Raw genomic sequence first — 24,017 nt, forward strand, 5'->3', positions numbered from 1 at the left:
GTAACTAAATCTAGCGAACTTTACTCAAAACTAGGCGGTGAGACCATTGGTACTGAGGACCTATGCTGCTCGTTAGTCTGCCTTGGTTTGACTGAGTATTGAGACTGATTCTTGCTTCCGAGGAGGCCCGTATTTATACGTTTTGTGCGGTGTGCCCAAAAGTGGGGACGAGCAACCGTGATCGTGTTGGACCGTTTGGCGGGCGTTCGTGGCAAACCGACTTTATTTACTTTTATTAAAAACTATTACAATGCAAAATATTAACTTAAAATTATGATACAAAATTGTGCTATGGTGATACAAGTGTTTTATGTTATACAGTGCAGTAGTGAACGACTTGTGTAAAAAGTGACGTTATCCAATAAATAAATAAAGTGCTGTTTATAATAATGTTTTTTGATAGAAGTGTTCTAAATGTATTTTTATATGAATAAGTTGAATGAAATAAAATGATTTAATGAATATTTTAGGCTGTAACATAGTTGTAACTGTTCATAGAAATAGTGGCACATGTTGTATGATGACTCGGCAGTTTCAAGGTTACCTCGAGTCATGCATAATTAATACACTCAATTTGTATATTATAACTTATGATTTAAAGTCTGTACCTATTTAACATAAAAATACAAGTATCCTAATAAAACATCGCTAGGTGTTATAATTGTTTTGTTCATTATTTAAATAAAATAAAAGTTCGCCATGTGAATGCACATGGTGATATTTAAGTTCCAAATTTAATTATTAATATAAATGTTTGTAGTTTTATTTTTATATTTTCTGATAGCTTGTTTTATTTAGCGTTGTTTAATTTTATTGTTATGTACTTATTATTAATTTTAATATTATTGGTAAAAGAGTAAAACCGATGGTAATTATGGTAAGGTAGATTATGATAATGTAGTATGGTAAAGAATGGTAAAGAATGGTAAGACAACGGTACCGGTGCAGGTATAGCTGTTATGATTGGGACGGTGCGTTGCCGCCTTATTTAAAAAGTAGACGTAGCTAGCTGTGTAGGACGTCACAATGTAGAAAAAAACAAAAAAACCAAAAAAAAAAAAATGTATATGATGTGTCAAGTTACTATGAAATAAAACAATGTATAACTGATAAAATAAATATTTTGACTATCACTTTATTCAATATTACAACAATGATCTTGGTACCGCCTCTTACACGAGTGCATTGCTCAAGCTAAATCTCTACATTATATGCCAGCGGCCCGAAAGTAGCATTTCATAGCCACTGCGCTAAACGGGATATTGCTATTTTCGGGCCCGGGGTATGTGATAGTATATTATTCAGAGAAAAAGAGCATGATTACTGGTAGTATGAGAATCGTCCAAAAGTTGGGCAAGGTAGAAAATCGACTTCGAAAAAAACATTTAATCAAATAATCACGTTTTTTTAACATTGGAAAATAATCGAGTATTATGTTTATTCGTCGCAAAAATAGCACGGAATTCTGAAAGAGCATACCGAAAAAGCCCTGGATATGGATTTTCAAGAAAAAATTTTAACTTTATTATATTTTAGAATGGAGAATTCATGAACAAAATTCCACTTTTGCGTGTTAATGGGTTAAATATCAACTTATATTAGGGCAAAGCCACGTCAAGCGGGATATGTTAAAAAATGCATTTGAAACTAAGCATGGGCTCTTAAAAAGTACACTGAAAAATGAAAATCTTGAAAATTTTAGCTCTCCGGGTTCATCTTTTGTGGATCTATAGGGGCTCAAAGTTGGATTTTCATTTTTCAATTTTTATTCTGTTTTTTGTGATGAGTATGAAAAAATGTTTGAAACATGATTTTTTATGTAAAATTTGATGATGAATTCAAATTTGTTATTAAAAATTATATTCATTACCTAATAATGCATTAAAATCAAAAATAGCATTAAAGTAAAGCATAAAGGTGTTCCTATCCATCGATTTGGCCAGAATTGGAATATATTCATTGATACATCAAAATACAATGTTAAATCAATTTTGCCTAAAAAAGTAAAAAAAAAAATTGGAAAAATATAAATCCAATTTCTCCTTTAGTGTACATACTTAGTTTCAGCTGCATTTTTTGGCATATTAATGTTCGACGTGGCTTTACCCATTTTCTTGTAACAACTCACAATTGCTGGAATACCTAACGTATTACATTTTTAAACGTTGTTTAACCTTAAAACGTTTGGAAAAATATTCATTTTGTCGGTCATTATCAAAAACGATTGAGTCGTTATTCTTTTTCTTCGACGTCGAACGAGATAATCATTTCGAACAGCAAGCACCATTCGAACATATTCGATTCAACGAATGAAGATAGAACTGAAGGGTTCAAATCGTTGCGGCCGAAACAATCTCGTATCGAAAGAAAATCGCGGTCGACGGTTGTTCGAATCTATTGATTACAAATCGACGAATCGTCGAACTCCTGTTGCATTGTTACATATTATACAATCCTTTGCAACTCGTCAAGTTTATACACATATAATGTCATAGGTAATGATCGTATGAACATTTAGAATGTAGAATTTAGAATTTGGAAAGAACATTGGTAGGGTAAAGAATAGTTTGAAAAAAAACCCGTTGACTTGTCGAACAGCCACGCGCAGGTTAAAAATACGCAGTTTCTTCTTTGAATATTTGCAATACACAAACGAGCGCACACGCGATGCCTCCTCTTCTGGGACAAACGTCGATCCTCGCGCTCTCCTCTCTCACTCTATAATCTCTCTAGCTCGCGCACCACCTCCTAGCAGCTTCAATATGTACAGCCTCTTCCGCGCTGCGTTCTCCTCTCCCTCGGCCAGTGCAGTGCAGCATGCATGCACAGGATCCCCGAATGCATTCGTGTAATAAGCTGCCAGAGAGAATCGGCAGAACGCGCGCCAACTCGTGTGTCTATGTGCATGTGCATTTTTATAGCTATATATGATACACGTATTCGCTCAAGAGAGAAAGAGAGACGCAAGTATATATCTGCACACCGGAGCGCACACTAGAGCCCCCTCCGCGCCTTGTCCAGCAGCAGCGAGCAAAAGTATATTTCTCACTATAGAGTGCACCACGCTGCTGCTTTTGCGGTGTACTACTACCACTACTACTAGTCTACTACTACTACTCCGTTCGTTCCACCACCGCCGCCACCGCCACCACCACCGCCGTTTTCTGCACTGTGTCCGTGCAGCAGCGCTCTTGTATGTGTGTGTGTGCATGAGTTTGCTCTCCGTCTGTCTGTCTCTCTCGCTCGCTCACTCACTCTCATCATCAGTGCACGCCCGGCTGCCTACACGAGCGGACGGCGTTCGCGCTCCGTATCCGATATATATATATTCACAGTTATATATGTATACCTCTTGACTACTGCTACTATACGTACACAACGTCAACGTACAGGCAATTGAACGAACAAAGTAGTTTTGTACAACGTTTCAAGTGTATTGCATATAATACTATCCACCAATAAATGCACCTGTCGTCGTCGTCCGTCTCTATCGTCGTCTACAATATATAAATAATAACCTCGTCGACAGTGTCTCTCGGTGTGTATTGTCTCTCTGTGCGTTCTCTCTTTTCTCATTTTTACCTCATCGTCGCATTCGAACACGCTGTGCTGGCAATTACAAACCTTCGTTAAGAACGGCCGTTTGCCTTTTTGCGCTTTTCCGCATCTTCGCTACAGTTCGAAAGCGAGAGCTTTGAAAAAACAAAATTCGAACAAAAAGGAACGACCAACGTACTTTTGCCGTTGTCGGGTAGTTCTGTGTTCTGAATTTGTGTATCGTGCCTGCTGTGTCATCGCTGCCATTTGAATCTTCAGCACTAATTCATCTGGGGTCGTTCGACGTTCGATCATCATCGAAAATTCAACCGTCGCGCGCGTTGCTGTGCCGTCGCCACCGCCGCCGCTGCGTGTGTGCGTGTGATCTTGAGCTAGGTCGAGCGCGCGCAGTTTGCGCGCACACACACACACACACACACACACACACACATATAGATAGAAACACGTTGCGTTCGCCAAAAAAGAACAGCGAAAAATTCGAATAAAACCGTTTTCAGCGCCTCGGCGACATTTGTTTGTTATTCCATCGTGTATGCATATATCGGTCGAGTACGCTCGTGTACGATATATCTGCAGTGCAATATATCGGTGTTTTGCGGACTCCTCTTTTGTCTATTTCGATGAGTCGCGCTGCTCGCCGTTGCCGCCGCCGACTGTGTATTTGAACTTGAAGTGTACATAGCATCAAAGTGTCAGTACGAAATACATATAACAAATGAAAAGAAAAGAAAAGAAGAGCCGTGGCAGAGAATAAATAAAGAAAGAAAAAAAAAAGAAAATAAAAAGTGAGTAAGCTTTTGCAAACAATAACATTGGCTCGCGACACGAATCGACGACCACTGTGTGTTATTACATGCGACAACTCGTCTCTCTCTGTCCGTGTGTGCAGTGCTGCAGTTCGTGTATTATATATACGTACATGTGTGTAAGGCGAGACAGCAGTGATTCAGAGTGACAGTAGAGCATCGTTCCACAATTATTAGTGCTGCAGCACACACACGAGCATACTTTGCGTTACAGTCCTTGTGTGCGTGTGTGTATACGTCGACCGACAAAACTGCGCCGAGTCAGCAAACGACAACAACCAAGAGAGAAAGATATCGAGAATGTGCATAGATATATGCGCGAGCCAAGAATGTGGGTACACACACACACGCACCTCGCATGACAAGTACGCGTGTTAAATAATATACGTGTGCGCATACGTGCGTCGGACAGCGATAAGGCAGCATTATACATTGTGTGTGTGTCTCTGTGTGCATAAAGCGACGAGACGAGAAGAGAAGCAGCAAGTTATATATGTGTGCAACAAAATTTCAAGCAAAGTTCGCGACGATTACCATTGCTACCGTGCATAATATACATGCAGTCAAGGCACTACCACCTTGCCTTTACAACTTACAGTTTCTCGCTCTCTCTGTGCAAGCTCTGCCGAGCAACAACGGTCGTTGACGCCGGATATATCTATACTTTTTGCGTATGCATACATATTTATACACGCGCGTGTGTATGAGCTGCATAAACGTGTGCGTACATAGATAATTGGGAGTTTCGAGAGTGTCTCCTCTCTTGTGCTCCCTTGGGCTTGTTGCCGTCGTGCAGCAGCAACAGCAACAGCAACAGCAACAGAGCCCCAGCAGTGGCGAAGGCGCGCGTGGCTCGCGATCAGCTGATCTTCCGCCGGCGACGACGCGTGTGTCTCGCGCGCGCGCTCGGGGCTTGCCGCCGCCGACGCTGTGCTCTGTGTGTGCAGCGCGCAGAAATTCCGCCAACCTACGCATCGCATGCCAAGACTTTATTATTTCGGGTGGTTACTATACTGCTATATACTGCGCGCCAAGTTCGTGTGCATGACATAACTCTGCGCGCGCTTTCGTTTATATTATTATCTTAAATATATGACATATACTCGGACGCCGTGCTCTTGTGTTTGTTTGTGTGAATTCTGGTGATAAGATTTTTTTGGTGCTCCATTTATGTAATAATTATTATCACGAAGTGGGTGAATTTCTTGCTGAAAGAGTGTTGAAAGAATAAAAAAAATTTAAAAAAAGCATCATTGCGTATATTGAGTTGTTGTTGGTGCATTCGTGTGGTTGAAGGAATAATTTATCTCTCTCTCTCTGTGCGTCGAAGGATTTCGTTGCCTCTGTGAATCACGTGCGTCAATAAAGGATTATCGTGTGTACGTGAAAATAATAAGAAATAAAAAAACGTTCAGCCACGTTACACCGCATCGGAGGAGGCTGCAAGCTCTCGAGTTCCAAGTGAGTAACGCTTTTTCTTCTTCTCGTTCCGATCGTGTCATTATTATAATTATTGTTGTTGTTGTTATTACCTGCCTATTATTAATCGAGAGAAAACTAGCGAACATCGATTCGCGCGATGACAAATGATAATCTGCGTGCGCACACTCGGCCAGCGCGTAAAAATTCATTAATCGCGGATAAGGATTGGCTGCATTGTGGGGACATATGTGTGTTTGCGCATATACTCGTTCGCGCGAGTGCCAATGTACGATATAGCTATATAATAAAGATTATTGTACATATATACGCACGTGCTGCGTTAGAGAGAGCGTAACATTCCAAGTCGACGCGATCGAAACTAATCAATTGTACGACTTTATGATCGATTGTGTCCATTGGCGCATAATAGAATGAAGTATGCACTGAAAAATTTGCTGTTTCTCTCTCTCTCTCTCTCGAACTCTTTCTAAGCTGCTGCTGCTGTGTTCGCGTGTCTAACATATTGAAATTGCCATAAATAATAAAATTTGTATTCGCAGCCGCTACATATGGAAAAGAGACGTTTTAATAATGAAAGCCTCGCGCGCTGTATACCACGCGCTGCCACTGAATTTACGATTCAATCACTCGGCCGCGAGCAAAGCACAACACAGCCTGCTGTATGCGATATACATATATACTGTCGGCGATTCAGAATATAATGAGATATTAAGTTTAGCATCGATCGTCGCTCGCGCTCGCGCCGCGACGCTTCCAATTTTCATTTCGTTTCATTTTATTTTCTATTTTCTATTTCGAATTTTTTTTTCTCCCTCGCGCGTGAAACTCCTCGGCAATTAGATCAACTGCAGAAGCGCGACGACGTCGAAAAGAGCTTGCAGCAGCAAAAGGACGTAAAAAAATAAAATACGTATTCAGGCGAGAACGAAAATTGGAAAAAGAGACGAGAGCTCAGCTCTCGGAATGGAAAGCTGCTTCTGCTGCTGCTACTGCAAGCACGCTAAGACGCATAAATAATGAATGATTACGTGTCGGGCGGGTTTAGGACACGTCGACTGCTCGCTAGACTACCACTACTACCACTGGCTCCTACCTACCTACCTACCTACCCTGCAGTGTCAGTGTGACGTGACACGCGACAACACGCGACGTTGGCAGAGAGGCAGCAGCAGCAGCAGCAGCAGCTATAGAGCTAGAGCATAGCGCAGTAGTACGGGCTGCACAGAGAGTCGTTGAACCGCGTCGCGGCGGCAGCGGAGCGTCGATCGATTTCAGGCAAAACGCGATACGCGGGGCGCACCACCACCGCCACCACTACTATACCCGCGTGTGTCTCCGACCGAGCTGCAAAACGCGAGAAAGCAAAGGGTTAAACGCTCTTGCAGGTGAGGAGAAAGAAAGAAAGAAAGAAAGAAAAAGAAAATAAATGATGGAAATGAGAGAAGTGGAAATTTGATTTGCCTCTAACGTGCCGCAGCGAGTGAGCTTTTTCCTCATTTCTCTCTTTACTTTGAGATTATAATAGATAATACAGTTAGTGAAACGCGAAAAAGTTATCGATCGTGCTTGGTCGCGCTCGCTCGAATGTGTTTATTGAAAACTAGTCGGTATACGGCGCGAAGCTTTGATAATATAAGCTATTGATTATTTTGGAAAAGCAGTTTCACAGCAGCAGCTCCGACGGAGCGGATACTCGATTTTGCACTCGCGCTCCGCGTGCGACTCTCGGCTATAAGTTAATTTCCTCGAATTAGAGATAAATATCGAAACCGCAGCAACTGATTTGCAGCAAATATAATAACGGAATATCGTGTGAATATTTTAAGCGCTGGGCAGAGAGAGAGAGAGAGAGATAGCCAATGAGGCGAAATTACCATGCTAATTCGACGATTAGCGACGTTTGATGTAATTTTTCTTCCTCTTCGTCTTCTTTCTCTATCTATCTCTCTACCTTTTTTTTCATTTCTGCGCGCTGCGTTATACACGCGTGGCATGCAGCAGCGCAGACCTTTCGACGCGCTGACATATTATTGTACTATATATACTGTACGATCGTTGCGAAGGATATGCGAAAACGAAATGTGCATTTGGGCCTCTGTCGAGCGAACGCATATATAAGGCAGTCGTTACTCTCTATGGTACTTTTTTTTTTAACAAAAAAAGAAGAAAAGAAAAAAATGAATCGCTCACATCTGCACGTGCGTGCACACACACACACACACACACACACACACACACACATGGACACACGGGCCAAATGTGAGGTACGAAATACTCGTCCGCGTTCGTTTTATGAATAATAATCGAGCGAGCGAGGACAGAGATTACCTTTCTTTTTTTGCTCCCTCTCTTTTAGTTAGGCTTTTTTTCTTTTTCTTTTTTTTTGGTTATATAGAACGCGTTTCCTTTTATGCTAGATGCCCGTTTGAAACGTATGATAACTTTTACGAAAATTCAGCTGCTGCTGCTGCCGCTGCCAGAGTGCAATTAGCATAATCTTAATCGTCGAGCGTTGTTGTTATTGTTGTTGTTGTTGTTGTCGTTGATAAGCATTAAGATAGTAACGCAGAATGTTTTTTCTTCATCCTTTTTTCCCTTTTTTTTTGCTAAACCATTTCTCTATCCTCAAAGGCATTTCGTTTGATGAAAAATTTCACTCACTGCAAATGAAAATGCTGGAAAGCTCTCCTATTCTTTGTTTCTCTCTCTCTCTCTCTCTTGGCGCGTCTGGCAAACGAGTAGTATTTTCGCAAGAAATGCGCGCGGCTGCTATCATTAACCTAGTAATCGGGAGGGACTAGTCTCTCTCTCACTGGCGGAGCCTAATGATCGTCGTTGTAGCCGAGTGCTTGGCTCGGCTCAGCTCGCGTCAGTCTCTAAAATCTCTTTCATGCTGCTGCTGCTGCCATAGCGTGTACATATGAGACTAATAAGCCTTTAAACCGAGCACGCGGGGGTATATATATAGGAAAAAGACATTGCATTCTGTTGCTATTTAACAAAAAGGATAACATTATTTGTCTCTGGCACTCTAGGCACTCGCGCGCGCCGCATATTCGAGGGAGTACGTTTCAAATTTTTCCTCCGGCGTCGTACTGTTATATACACATGGACACAAAGAGAGATAGAGAAAGAGATGCTGCTGCCGTTGTTTTTTTTTCTGCTATTTTTTTTCATACGCTCGTATAACACACGGCGCACGCGACTGGTCTGTGTTGCTGCTACGCAATGCCGCAGCAGCCGTCAATTAAAGAGCGCTCGCGCGCGTCTTTTCAATGTTCTCGTGTCGTGCACGACGGAAAAAGTACACAAATTCCCGAGACCGTGGCAAGAAATTCAATGCAGTTGTACGTCGACTAGTCGCGTAGAAAAATTAAAATCCTCGCGCGTGTATGCTATTCTCGTTCGTCTTGGCGGCTATAGGACAAATGTTTTAACTTTCTGCCTGTCCTGGCCGCATTTATAAGTCATTATCGATCTTTACCGTGTCCAATAGACCACCAGCACTACCGCCGCCGCGCCGCCACTTGTACACGCACGGATGCGCCTGCGAGAGTCACACCGCAATTTCCAATAGGGAATGCTCTTCTCTTCGGTCTGCAGGGCGTGTGTGGGTGTGTGTATGTATAGATATACACGTGTATGTATAGGCAGAAATAATCTTATTAAACGCGTCAGCGAGCCCATTGTACCAGCATTATAGGTATATGGAGCAAAAGGACTTGGCTCTGCGCTCTCTGCATTCGCTGCTTGCTGCCCGAGAGCCACAGAGTGGTAGGAAACTGTGCCATGGGATGCTGCAGTGCTGTACTATCCCCTAGACTCATGTTTTATTTAGAGCTTTGCCGTCGCGTCCTCGCAGCAGTAGCAGCAGCAGCAGTGGCAGCATCCGTCGCACACCGTAGGAGAGATCGCAGAGGAGAGCTTTTTTGGACTCCACTTGACTCTCTGCCTGCTGCTGCTATACGTTGCGCAATAAGGACCGAACTAGCTGCTTCTGACGGAAGAAATCGATTTTCGCATCCGTCCGATGTAATCGATTGAGTGTACACATATATTGCATTATTAAGGCGCCAAGAGTCTGCATCCTTGCGTTTGGCACGCGTCACTGTCGTGTCGTGGCATTATCGCGATGTAGCGCGCGATACGATATACATATTATATATGTATCAACCGAGAAGCGCTCGTTTAAAGGCGCGAATTAATAATTATAATCCGTGCGATCGCTGCTCGGCGCGAGCACCGACACAAAAACAGTGTCATAATGTTATCCTTGTAAAAACAGTGCAAATCGCTGCTAATTATAACCGCGGCATTGCCTCTCTCGCGTCATTAATGCGCCATCGAGGCATGCGTGTGCGTACGCATGAGTGTGTGTATGTGTGTGTGCACTGCCTCGCTGCAGCCGAACGAGCATGAGTCTCTCTCTCTCTCTCTCTCTCTCTCTCTCTCTCTCTCTCTCTCTGCTCGCAGTCATTAAACTCGCGTATAAAATTTAAATGTGCTTATCATCGTAACTTATTGCGAGCGTATTACATATCCCTCGTCTTTGAAGAATGTGTACGAGTATCGCAATACATGTGTGTGTGTGTGTGTGTCTGTGTTCTCCACACACACATCCCCGTCGAGAATCAAGTTACACGCATGTGTGTGTTCGCGCGTTTGTGGGTATACATTCGTTTCTGAATAGTCGCCCAGTTCGTGTGTGTGTGCATACACATGCAGTATGCGGGTCGGCGGCGCTCACGTCCAAAAGCTAAAGAAAAAAGCCAAATCTATCTCACGCTTTAATAATAATATCATTCACGAAAATAGAAACTTTGCAGAGTCATGCACACATTCTCACGAGTAGTAGCGCGCGTACACATTTGTGTATACCTGCACGCTTACTGCGCGTATGTGTTGCACTGCACCGCGCATATGCATGTTACATATGTGTGTGTGTGTGTGTGTGTGTGTGTGTGTGTGTGTGTGTGTGTGTGTGTGTGTGTGTGTGTGTGTGTGTAATGCGTGTACACACATACGCGCAAAAACAACGACGAATATTAAGCTCTTTATTATAGGCTCACGTAGCGACGATCAAGAGGACGACTTTGTTGTAGTTCCTTCTCTCTTTCTCTCTCTCTCTCTATTTCTCTTGGTTTAAAAACGCGCTTTGCGGTTATAATAAGATTCTCGACAGCAGCAGCAGCGGTAGCAGCGCAGCTACATGCAGTAAATGCATATAGCCAGCAGCAGCAGAAACGGAGCCCCCGCAACAAAGTCATCGTCGGCATATCCTTTTAAAAACGAAAATCTGCATACGTGACCGAGTGCAGAGTGCGTCTGATAGGTATGTTACGTGTGTGTACCTACGTCTGGATCTGTCTGCGCGTGTGTATGTGTGTATGCTCTCTTTCTCTCTTGAAGAGCTCGAGAGAGAGAGACAGCTCTGACGAATATGCACATACAAAGCCTGTGGGAAGCGCACGGGCACGCGCGCGCGTGCGAGTCTCTTCTGTGTGTCAGTGTTTGCAGTCCGCTGTGTGTGTGCAGCTACATCAAGGAAGAGAATCAAGATCGCAAAAAGTTATTGTTATATGGCCTATATTATACACGTTTATAGAGGGCCCGAGATATTACCCCGAGTCGGCTTGTAATTGTGACGCGTGCGTGTCTCTTTGTATAAAACGTTCCATCGCGCTGAAGAGCCGCTGTCTTAATTATATACGCGGGGCAGTACGAGAGCTCTCGGCGCCGAGGATTTGCCTCATCCTTCCGAGGATTTCCATATGCCAAATTCCACCTTTTGTTCTTAGATATTCTCGATATTTGTCCCGCAAAAATTTCCTGGAAAAGGATGTACTCGCTCGTATTCCTGCAGTCATGCTCATCGCGGCACACTCTCTGCTGCTGCAGTCTGCAGTCTGCACGAGTGTCTCTGCGTGTGTGCGCGTGTGCACATCATGATGCACGTGTGTACATGTAAAGGGCAGAGGTTGACTGCGACTGCTCCATATAGGTATACAGCGAGTACAGTTGCCCGCATGGCCGACCGCATTTGCGCGAGTCGATTGCGCGGCGTCGGCAGCAGCAGTGGCACACGGGGGCTACTGGCACGCCAACAGCAGCAGCAGCGCCTAAAACCCAGAGAAAGAGCCCCGATCGATAGTCCGGATAGTACGCGCGCCAACAACGTGGGGCTCCTTTGCCGCCTCGCGCGAACCTCCGCATTATACCTACCTATATGTGTATATAATGATGCATGCACACACATACACACACACACACACACACAGATGTACAGTTGGGTCGTATAATTTTTTTCTCGATCTCGTTTTTGTATAACGTATAGGTATAATTACCGCAGAAAATGAAGATGAGGTACATTGGACAGTCGTGCATGAGACATGTATAATATAGTTCGTAGACGTCCTCTATATATTATCCTCTTTTTCATGCCAAAGCGAGGGACACCCTTATTTCTTCGCTCGCTCGGCGTAACGATCAGCGCGCCGTCGAAAAACCGCAAATCATCAAAAGGCGCACGCGGAATTCTTTCTCATTAGGCATGCATAATATGCGCTTCAAATCTGCACAGTATGTGCACAGACGCGCACACACACTCACTCACAAATATAACGATGGAAGGATGCTCGCCACCACCACTACCACCAGTGTAAAACAATAATCCCTGCTGCGCAGCAAATATATAAAACGACAACTGCACAACTCGACGTATGTAACGGACTCATTTAAAACATCTCTCAGAATTCGTATACACATGCATACATCGTCGCCGTGGCGAGGCCAAGTTTTCGACCGCGAAGTATAATAGAGTATAGTTGTTTTGTGGTACGATGCGATTAAAGATTAGGATGAACTTGGCTTTTAGAATTCGATAGGTCTCGTACTCGTCGTCGTCGTAGTCATATGGATGGTCGAGTGCATCGCAACGGAGCTGCAGCGAGAGAGACAGAGAGAGAAACTTGCGGGACTGGTTGCCGAAGATTACCAAGTATATATGTATTACGTGATTTATATATTTTCGTGCCAAAAGAATCGACGTAGTCGTCGAGTAACGTTAATAAATACGATTTTCGATAGTGGGCAATTTTCCTGTTTACCCAGTGCAGCGCGCGCGCCCGAGCGACATGTCCGATATATGGTGCCTGTGCTCTCTCTCTCTCTCTATATATACACATATAAAACCTCAATGATTCCTCGCGATCGGACCGATTGGAATCCGATACTTTGCAAAATTACCGCAGTGAGAAGGAGAAAAGGAGATGCGTTTTTCGTATTTGCCAGCTGAGCTCGATACATATACCATGTATGTAAAATAATAAGCGATCCAGAAGAAGAAAAAAAACCAAGTCGATACTGTGATATTGTCGACCGATGAAAAATAATCACAAGCATCGAGAAATAAAGAGAAAGAGAGAGAGGAACGCAGTCGAGAAAGAGGAGCAAAAAACCGGAATCGAACGGACTCGCGTTCGTGCGTCTTCGATAAATATAAAAGTATCAATTGTGCGTAAATAGTCTTTTGCCACTTGTGCTGCTCTGGGCGCGCGCGTGCGTGTGTGTACGTTATGTGTGCCAAAAATAAGTTCTCCCGTAAAATTGAGTTTTTTATTTTTTGATTTTCGTATATTTATCGCTTTTGCGACGCGTGTGCAGTGGCAGCAGCAGCAGCAGCTCGAGAGAGAGAGATACTTTTCACAGCAACATCAGCAGCAACATGACGACGAATATTGCACAATGTTTCAAGATGAACAGACGCGCTCTACACCTTTGGCTATAAAGGTCCCTTTTTTTCGTTTCGCGCGAGAGAGAGAGAGAGAGAGAAAGAGAGAGAAAGAGAGCCTCCTCCGCACTTTCGCGGGCAAGCTCGAGCGCAGCCGAAGTAAAGAGCGAAGAGAGTAACAAAAAAAAAACAAAGAAGGATGAGAAAACGAGAGATAGAGAAAGAGAATATAAAGACAGGAGGAAGAAACGTCAAGGATATTACACGTTCTTGGAATCGAAGAAATCTTTCCAAAGACCGCACCCATCATCCAGGCGAAAAGAGTAAGAAAGAGAGAGAGAGAGAAAAAAGACGAACCGCCTTGAGGCAATCGCTTGTCGAAACGGAGAAGCCCAGAAGAGGCGAAGTGGAGAAAAAAAAGAAGGAATCACATCTGCGCCTCCTTTATCTTCTTTGTCTCGAACGACGCATCCGTGCAAGCGTTAATGAATCGTACGTAATTTATTGCGTAAAAGTTGCCATTTTTACCTGGTCCGCGATCATTGCCGCGAACGAGCGAACGGCTACTATTCACAAGTGTGAAGTTTTATACAGAGCAAAGGAGAGAGAAATAGGCAGAGAAATAATTATAGAAAAGTACTCCTAAAAGCAGCCAAGATATATATTCATTATGGAAACCTATTGGCTAGCGCTCGCACTCGCGCGAATGACTAATCAGCTTTGGATTTCGTGGCGTCTAATACAAACGATTTGGCTTTCGCGAAAATTATCGAGCGAAGTCTCGGCGGCTCTCGAGCGCGCGCGAAACATATCGTTACATACGCACACACACACACACGATCGAATGCAAAGAAAGCGGGGAGGGAATCAATTCCCGACGTTTTTAAAAGTTAATCACATATCATTAGACTCGGTGGCGGCTCGCATTACTCGCAGCCGCCGCCGCCGTTCGTGCGTATAATACAGTATATGCATTAACAGCATCAGCAGCAGCAGCAGCTCTCTTTCGTCTCGGTCTGAGATATCGCGGCCGGCGAGTGGTAGAAGAGAGGCTTGGCCTCTTATGTAAATATACACGCAGCTCGCGAACCGCACCGAATGGCAATCAAAAGCTATTCTAATAATTTTTCGTAAACTATTCGATGGGTGCCGAAGATTTTCCCGCTCGTTCACGCGATCGAGATCCCCTCCGAATATTCCGCGAGCTCGGTGGTACGCGTATCATAACACTGCACAGAAATGAACGACGAAAAAAAAGGTCGTATCACGTGAGTGTGTGTGTATGCGATAATCGATTGAAATATTCTCACGCGATACACGCGCGTATATAATGTATATTATATTATAATATAAAGGCCGATTGTATCTCCACTTCTGACAGTTCTCTTCTCGTTCACGCACACACTCGTATACGCACGGCTCATGAACGAGTGCATACGAGCGTATAGCGTAGCCACCTTGTGCCCGGGTCCGTGTGTGTGTGCATGTCATCGATAAAAAATGATCTCGTAGCGATCATTATCTCGAAGGCTCGCGCGCGAATCGATAGATATACCAGATTATATGGTATGTGCGCATGTAACGTATTCTCTCGGTGAGCAACAGGAGACATAATACCTCCGTGATCGCGGGCTGCCGTACGCAAAATCAATCGACCGAATGTATATTTCCGATCGGCCTTTTATAATATACGAGCTCGCGAAAAACATCAACTTTCTCGCGTCTCGTTTATTGAAAAGGCGAAAATGTTGTTAATAGGAGCGAGAGAGGGAAGGGTGATGCATACAAAACTATATACGTACGGGACTAGATTGCGATGACCTTTGCGAAAGAGTCGATTCATGGACAGCTCTCATTATTACAGACGCAAGGGAACAATATTTTGAACGCAGAGATGAATTTGCCAGAGGCGTGTGTATATTATACGCTTTTTAAAACGACGTGCGATACATTTGTCAAAACCGCAAATCGAATATGTGATATTTTTTTTATTATACGTCAGTGCGACGTGACACACCTTTTCGTACCGAGAATCCTTGGATGCTTACACAGATCGCCTTTAAATATATGAATCACGCTCGATTTAGAATAGTCGAGACATTTTCTCTCTCTCTTTCTGGCTCGAAAAGTTCGTCCTTCCATATGAAAGTCAAGAGCTGCGTTTATCGAGTACACATAATATCTCCTCGCTCTCGTCCTCCGTTGACAACTCTTCGCGCAACGCACTGCTGCTGCTACAACTCGCTTTGTCTCGCGTTTATTTTTATTTATTTATTTTTTTCCTCGCACACACCGGTCATCAATAATGCATACTAAAAATTCGTTTATTTTTCTCATTCTCTCGCTCTCTCGGCCTGCACTCCTCGAAATATGCACCTTTTCTCTTTCTCGCGACGAGCGACTCTTCATCTTTTATTCTCACCTCCTTTTTATTTTTCCTTTGCGTCTTGCAGCACACGCTGTGCGTTGCTTCTTGTGTGTGCAACGATGCACAGCTCGTCTTTCTCTTTCTCTCTCTCGTCGCATATTGTATAACAAACGACTCTTGAATAAATCGCTCGACTAATATAACATCATCAGAGAATCGTCCGAGCGCGTAAAGTCGACGACGACGACGACGAGTGTTTTTGATCCGTGAGAGAGAAGACGAGCCGATGAAAGGACACGAATGAAAAAAGTGAAAGGATTTTTACATAGCTCAGCTTGTATATTATATTGTGGTAGCTCGAAATCAAGATTCGCCCAGAGATACATCGTGTCTTTCGACTTACCGCCTGGTCGTTTTTTTCTCTATATTACTTACTAATTTTTCAAAGTCTGTTTCGGCAATTTGTACGCTATAAATGTCGAGCGGTAGCCGAGGCAGCGCACGAGTGGAGCCATGGGTGGAGGAAAGGGGTGAGAGGTCAATGATGGAATTTTATATCCACGTGTGTATATTATGGACATGAACACACACGCGCACATACACATGTACGTACGTGTGTGCCTTTGAGAAACATGAATTCCAAGAACGACGGCAAAAAATGCAGAACCATTTGTCATACTGCGCGCTTTTTCCGTCGTCATTGGGCAACGATCGCAATATACACGCGCGAGCATTAGATGCCAATTTTCTTCTCATTTTTTTTCTGCTTATAACCCGCGTTCTATATATATTCAAGTTTCTCGGGTAAAGTATTCGCTTTTTTATCCACGCCACAGAGACCGTTCGAAATCAGTTCGGGATTTTTCTTCGCTTCGTCAAACGCGCGCTGGTACAATCGCGTAGTAGCAATAAAAAAAAAGAAATAAAAAAAAGAAAAAGGTAAAATAACGGCGGGGTGTTTACACGAGTTTATTCAACGTCCCGAGGCGTCTCTCGCTCCCGTACAAATACGAATATAGTTCTGTACGCTCACTCTTGTGCGACGACGACGACGACGACGACGACGACGACGATGTATGCGTATACATAATATAAACACAGACACTCACCGATCATATATGTACGTATGAGAGCTCCGGAGATACGATCGCGTGTAAATGTGCTCACATATATATATACACACACATGCGCGCCCTATACTTGGCTGCAGTAGCAGCGCAGTGCAGTCGGACACGAGATAGTAAGCGATGACACTCATTACCACACAATGATGCTCCCCTATGTATGGGCTTGTGTATATTATAGGACTAATGGGATCGCGCTGACATGTTATGCGCGCGGCCTATGTACTATACCCCACAAGCCGCCGCCGTCGCCACCGCCGCCGCAGCAGCAAAACGTAGTACTGGTATATAGTAAGCTTCGGTTGCTCTTAATATTAAAATTGTCCGTGTCGTTAACGGGCTCGAACAAACAGCAGCAGCAGCAGCGGCGGTAGAGAGAAGAGAGACGCGATTGATGTATTATATATAGGGTCAAACTCGTGTATATTATAATACGTGTACGATCGTTGGTATGCAAGCCTGCCCAAGCATTGACACGCATCAGCTTCGATACACGTAGTATAGTACCGCGTACAATATACGAGATTGGAGCCGCTCCGAATGATCGTTTTAAGCTCCGCTGGGTTTTTTTGCGTATGATCTAACGTCAAGCGCGATGATCGTGGACTTTTTCTCACTCATCGCTCGGGCAAATTGTCCAGCGATGAAAAGTGAAGGAAAAATTAGATTATGCTCGACTGTAAACAAGATATATACACGAGACGCGTGCGGAACGCGCGTTACGACAAACAAGCTTGCGCTTAAAGCCACTTAAACGGCCTCAACAAGTGTTTAGAAAATTGACGAAAGCAGGTTGAAGATTTATGAGCTCTCCACGACCGCTGCTGCTGCACAGGCTTACATCGCGAGAGGCAAAAATTCATTCTTAAGCGTGAGCATAACCGGACCCTCCTACGCTCTGTATAGCTGCTCTGCTATTTCTCCTCTCGCGCTCCACTGACGATGATGCTGCGGCTGCAAAATGTCTCTCGTAACTTACACGATCATTTTTATTAATCGTTTCGCATTACCAATAAGAGACACGTCTGAAGAATTTCTTTTTTTTCTCACCACCCCCGTCGTCATCTGGTTATAACAGGCTGCATTAAAACTCAGTATTCAGTACACACTGCTGCTGCATGATGCTGCTTTATGCTGCTTACACCAGCAATAATAACGATGAAAAGCTGCAATATTATTATGTAGCGGCGCTTCTAACACTTTTTATATTAAAAATTGCTCGCTCCTGCTACTGTTGCTGCTGTCTTTGCGTAAGAGCTGGAGAGATTCCAAACGGGAGAGTGCAAGAGAAAGAGAGAGAGAGAGAGAGAGATTTAACTCGCGTCTAAGAAATTATGCTTTTCCATGAGCGAACAATGACAAGATTTATTTGGTCGACGCGCGAACTTTTTTTGCATTATTTTTTTTTCGGCATCATGCGCATACGTAGCTGCAGCTTACGCGCGTCTACATGTATGTGTATACGGCAAGGATACAAATCGCTTCGCGGCCGCGAGACTACTTTTTTGTTTGCTTCATTTTTGTAACGCTCGCGCGCGCATACACGCGATTGGTTGTCTGTAGTACCTATATTCCATAGGCCATTTCGTCCCTATGACGCTCGCTCGAGTGCGCGCGTGCGAACGCGCCGTGGGCACATTACTTCTGGAGCAAAATCATATGTATATGTGTGTAATATAAATCGCCGCGAGGAGAACTTTTTTTTGTTACGTTCATCATCATCATATGTTATACATTTCAACGAGCTGCGAACTATATTAATATTTCTTGCTCGTGCGGTAAGAAAGAGACGAGCGCAGAGATTCTAATGCTCAATTAAAGTTGTTCTTCGAGGCTCGCGCAATATTGTCTGCTTCGTATATTGTTGGCTTTTTGTAAGCCTAAAAAAACCAAATACTCAATTAGTCGATAGACAGGTATTGGAAAATTTTTCACGTACGTTCGATTTCATATTTTGATAGAGCTCGCTCTCTCGATTGAAATCGTGTATATGAAAGCTCAAGCGCAATAAAACAGTAGATTGATACTTGCGGGCGTATCTACGTACCCCTCTCTCTCTCTCTCTCTGTCTCTCTCTCTCTATTCCTCTATGCCTCTTTGTTTTTGTAAAGCTCGCTTATCATATACCGCGTATGAAACGGACTCTATATGACGAGCGACGATCAGCAGCGCTAAGGCTGCAGCGAGGGATCGAACATGAAGGCACAATATATATATATCTGTGCGTTAGCGTTGCGTTGCGTCGACATCGAGCCACCCATAGCCTATTCAGCGCTGCCTCCATCCTCAAACGCACACACACACATACACACAGAGGCATTATCCAGGAAGCAATCATCCGTGCTTGGGCTAATATCTTTAAGCAGATAAACGTTCGTTGCGTGCGCATACTTGTAAATGCACTGGCTGCTGCTGCGGATCGAGCAGAGCAGAGCGCGCGCGCGGGGACATGCATGTGTGCACACACGTGCGCTACGCTGCTGCCGATGCTGCGACGACGGCGATGCGGCGGTGAATCTTGATTGTTGCGTTGCTGCTACGTAGCGCAACGATAGTCTAGAGAGAGCTTGGCTTAATATACGTACTGATTTTTCCGGGATATATTTGTGATTATTTGCGATTTATATCCGAGAGAGAGTGCATTACTGCGTGAGCGCGACGAGGTATAGAAAAGTAAATAATTTAATTTCAAGGTATACCGTGATTGGAGCTAGGGAAGAGATGAAAATTTCCGAACGCGCCGTTCGTGAGATTTTTTTATGAGAATTTTTTGGAAAATTACGAGCGTGTCTTGAAAAAAATAGGAATTATAGCATAAAAATCTCCGTGACCTTATTTGTAAATTTTTATATTTACCCTATTTCTTGCTCTTGGTATCATCTTCCATCATTATTTCCCTAAATACCTCTACGCGTTACCGATTAACAAATGCTCTTTTTGCCGCAGTGCGCACAAATGCCTCTTATCCTTTCCTTCTCTATCGCATAAATATGAATATTCATTATCTCCCTAATTTTTTTTCACCGCTACGAGCATTATCGCGATAAAATTTCGTCGCCTCCTATACGTGCGTACATTACACACATTGTAACGCACGAAGCACGCTCGCAAAAAATTGTTACGAACGCAGAGAGTGCAGATATGTGTGTGTGTGTGTGTGTGTGCAGTATGCACTGCACTCGAAATATGCGACGACGCATCGACCCAAATCTTCGTTCGCGCGTGCAATTTCATTTATTAGCATTGCCCCTCGACTCGTGCCGCTGCTGCCCGAGCGAGATTTCGTTCGCGTATACACATGATTTACATGTGTGTAATAATACTTTCACCCACTGATAATCAACTTTTGCCTCGAATCACAGGAGCATCTCTCTCTCTCTCGCGCTTGTTCGTTCGTTCGGGCTAAGCGACAAGACTGCACAGGTTGTATATTTACGCGCGCGGCACGGAGAGGGAATAAAAATACTGCGTATTACAATATGCATATTCATATCTTTATATATAGTAACAACGCGGCGTATTCATATAATATACGACTTCACAGCAATATAGCAAAGAGAGAGAGAGAGAGAGAGAAACGAGCTTATGCGCGTGTGTGTGTGCATTATAATATGTGAAGGCTCACGAGGCCCACCTTGTAGAAGATGAGTCATTCGTGACCAATCTCTCGTCCACGAAGTAAGCATCAGCAACATCCCAAGTGTTTCCGGGTTGAAGGACCCGCGCACCTTTTGCAGCTTATAATACACATAAGTGTAACACATAAATTCGCACACATTCGATAATTTTTTTCAGCCTCATTGTGTGTGTGCTTGCAGTGTGCCTTGGAAAGGCGAGCGCGAAAATTTATCGCAAAACGTCTACGTACTTCTACGCGTACGCGTTAATGAGTTCGAAAGATTTTGATTGATACACATTTTATTTCGCCTAGGTGTTTCCACCGTAAGGCTGAATTAGGGTATATACAAGGTAATTCGCTGTAATACAACAATAAAACAATAAAACGAAACAATAAAACGAAGACATCATAAGTGCAACAGAACAGAAGTGTAAGCAATGACAATTATAAGAGTAGACAACAATAAGTAACATGAGATTTAAAATGTAAAATACAAAGCAATATTATAACAATCGACGACAATCGATGACAGCTAAACAAACAACAGGCCAAGCACGGCTCAATCCCTCGATGCGCACAAGATCACCGGAGCAGATGACGTTTGAGGGCCGTCTTGAACACATCGATAGACAGGGTATTCACGAGGGTAAGTGGAAGTGAATTCCATAGTCGCGCAGCTTGGATGGTAAAGCCATGCTCATAGGTGCTGGTGTTGAAGTCGTTTTCGGCGAGGTTCGGCCTGGTCGCGCTACGCAGGCTGTAGCCTACAGCAGCGCGAGGCGAGAGGAAGCCGGCGAGATAAGTCGGCCTGGCAGTCCGGAGCACTCTGTGTGTTGTCGTACCCAAGAAGTAGCTTCGCCGCTGCGATGGAGTAAGCCAACCAAGTTCACGCCGACGGGGCGCGATAGCGGCATCACGTCGAAGATTGTAGACGAACCGTATGGTGGTATTTTGCAAGCGTTGCAATTTTTGCTTCAGTGTTGTCGTCAGGCCCATATAAACAACGCAGCCATAGTCGAAGTGCGGCTGCACCAACGCCAAGACGAGCAGTCGTCTAACGTCAACGGACAGCAGTCGCGAGTGGGCACGCAGTCGATGGAGGACGCCATGGACCCGTGATGACAGCTGGTTGACATGAGCCTTCCAAGACATGTTTTGGGTAATTGTCATCCCAAGGTCGCGCACCCTCTCCTGGAATGGGACCGTAACTCCATCAATCCGGACAGGGTCACAGGCGTGCAGGTCCAAGCGCATGTGCCTCTGGTCCGAAGCCACGACAATCGCCTGGGTCTTTGGAATACTCAACGTGAGGCCACAGTCCCGTGACCACCGCAGCACCGAGTCAGCATCGGCGTTGATCCTGGCAATAGCATCGTTCAACTTATCGGGTTCGCACGATAAGTAAATTTGAAGGTCGTCGGCGAACAGCATTGCCGTAGTACGGCAGTGCTGGAGCGCATCAAGCAGTGAATCGACAAACATCGAGAACAAAACTGGCCCAGGCGAAGATCCTTGCGGGACCCCCGACGTGCATGTCCTGTATGTCGAGGTCTCGTCACCCTCGCCGACCACAGCCTGCCGGCGATCACTCAGGAAAGAGTGCACAAGTCTGAGCGAGAGGTCCCCAAACCCAAGCTCACGCAGGCGACGCAGCAGGACTGTGTGATCCAATGTGTCAAAAGCACACTTAAAGTCAAACAGTACAAGTACTGTCACAAGACTATTGTCGATTGCCTGACGTATGTCCTCAGTGACCTTCAATAATGCAGTCTGCGTGCTGTAGCCCGACCTGAATCCCGACTGCAGTGGTGACAACAAACTATTTTCTTCAAGGTAGGCCGAGATCTGAAGTGTGATCAACCTGTCGCAAGCACGAGCCAAATGCGGCAGGTTGGCGATGGGGCGAGTCTGCGCAGGGCTCAGAGGCTGAGCCACCTTGCTCACCGGTGTTATGGTAGACGTTCGCCAAAGTGCAGGATAGCGTCCAGTCGAGATAGCGCTGTTGAAAATGTGAGTTATAAAAGGCGCAATGATCACCAGCGACTCAGACAGATACGTCAGGGAAATGCCGTCACAGCTCCGTCCACGTGCGCCGCGCGCAATCCAGCGCAATGCCTCGAGCATCTGCATCACGGTGACTGGCCGAAAAGCAAATTCGGCGTCTCGACGCATCGACGGTGTGGCAATAATCGCTTGAAGGGCATCCTCAGTGCATGCCGGGTGCGAGTTGTTAATGGTAGAGTAATGCGCCATAAGCTCTTCAGCTGAGAAGCGAGCCAACGGGGACGGATGCGAGACTGACACGAGACCAAGTCGCTGCATAAACGACCATCTCTGTGCATCATCCACACATGCAGCTATGCCTTCGCACAGATACTGTTCGCGGGCCCGCTCGATGTTGCGTTTGATTTGTCTACGAAGCTCGCGGTATCGACCCAGCAGCACGGCGTTACAAGTTCTGCGTGCACGCTTGTATAGTGAGTCGCGCTCACTGCATTGCGCACGAAGCTCAGGCGTGAACCACGGTGCAGGATTTCTTCGCTGCGTTCGCGACGTTAAAGGGGCATGCACATCCAAGAGTCCGATAACAACACCATTGAAACACGCAAGCAGGTCGTCAACATCCTCCTGAGAGCAATCAAGACGCTGAAGAGACGCCAAGTCACCACCAAGTTGCTCATTGAATAAGCTATAATCTATGTTCTTGAAAGAGCGAGTTAAGTATGTCCTTGCTGTAGGCACCGCCGCAGCTACTGAGTAGTCGAAAAAAAAGTAGTCGTGTCCAGAGATGAATGGCACGTCGGATTTGGTGTAATTGGAAACAAGTGAGATGGAGTCGACAATGGCCAAATCGATCCATGTTCCAGCCTCGCTATCATGGTTAGTTGGCTCAGAGGGGATCAAATCCAAGGAACATTGCTGGATGTGAGAGCGCAACTCCTTGGTGTGGTACTCCTGTATCTCAGCCCGCATGTCGACGTTGAAGTCTCCGACCATCACTACATGGCCATATCTGTGACAGACAGACTGATAAAACTCAAACAGACCGTTGAGGACTCGGCCGTCTGGCGGGCGATAGACCGATATGAGCAGCAACTTCTGTCGTTCTAGATGCAGCTCGAAAGCCAAAAACTGGACATCATTTATGTGCTTGACTTCGGGCGAGTAAAGTACTGTGAATTTTATTGTTTCGCGCACATAACATGCCACGCCACCACCCTGCCTCCACTGACGATTTTCGGTCAGTCCAGGCAGACCTCGATCAGTGCGCAACAAAGAGTAGCCAGGTATCGCCACGCTCCGGTCGTCAATGGACGGCGTGAGCCAGGACTCAGACAACGAGAGTACGTCGGCACTGACAGATGCAAGT

The 24,017-nt window shown here is 44.9% G+C and overlaps 1 protein-coding gene across 2 annotated transcripts in view; it reads left to right on the forward strand.

Annotated features, from left to right (window-relative positions):
- The first annotated feature begins 3,281 nt into the window (after positions 1-3,281).
- Positions 3,282-24,017, forward strand: part of LOC106660164 (dendritic arbor reduction protein 1-like) — a 299,915-nt gene continuing 279,179 nt past the window's right edge. For both annotated transcript variants that reach the window (XM_023459314.1, XM_014383026.2), the window contains exon 1: positions 3,282-5,825. The gene's annotated coding sequence lies outside the window, so the exon portion shown is untranslated. The remainder of the gene's footprint in view (positions 5,826-24,017) is intronic.

Source organism: Trichogramma pretiosum, unplaced genomic scaffold (genome assembly GCF_000599845.2).
Source record: "Trichogramma pretiosum strain Unisexual culture from Peru unplaced genomic scaffold, Tpre_2.0 scaffold44, whole genome shotgun sequence".
NCBI classification, from domain to species: Eukaryota; Metazoa; Arthropoda; class Insecta; order Hymenoptera; family Trichogrammatidae; genus Trichogramma; species Trichogramma pretiosum.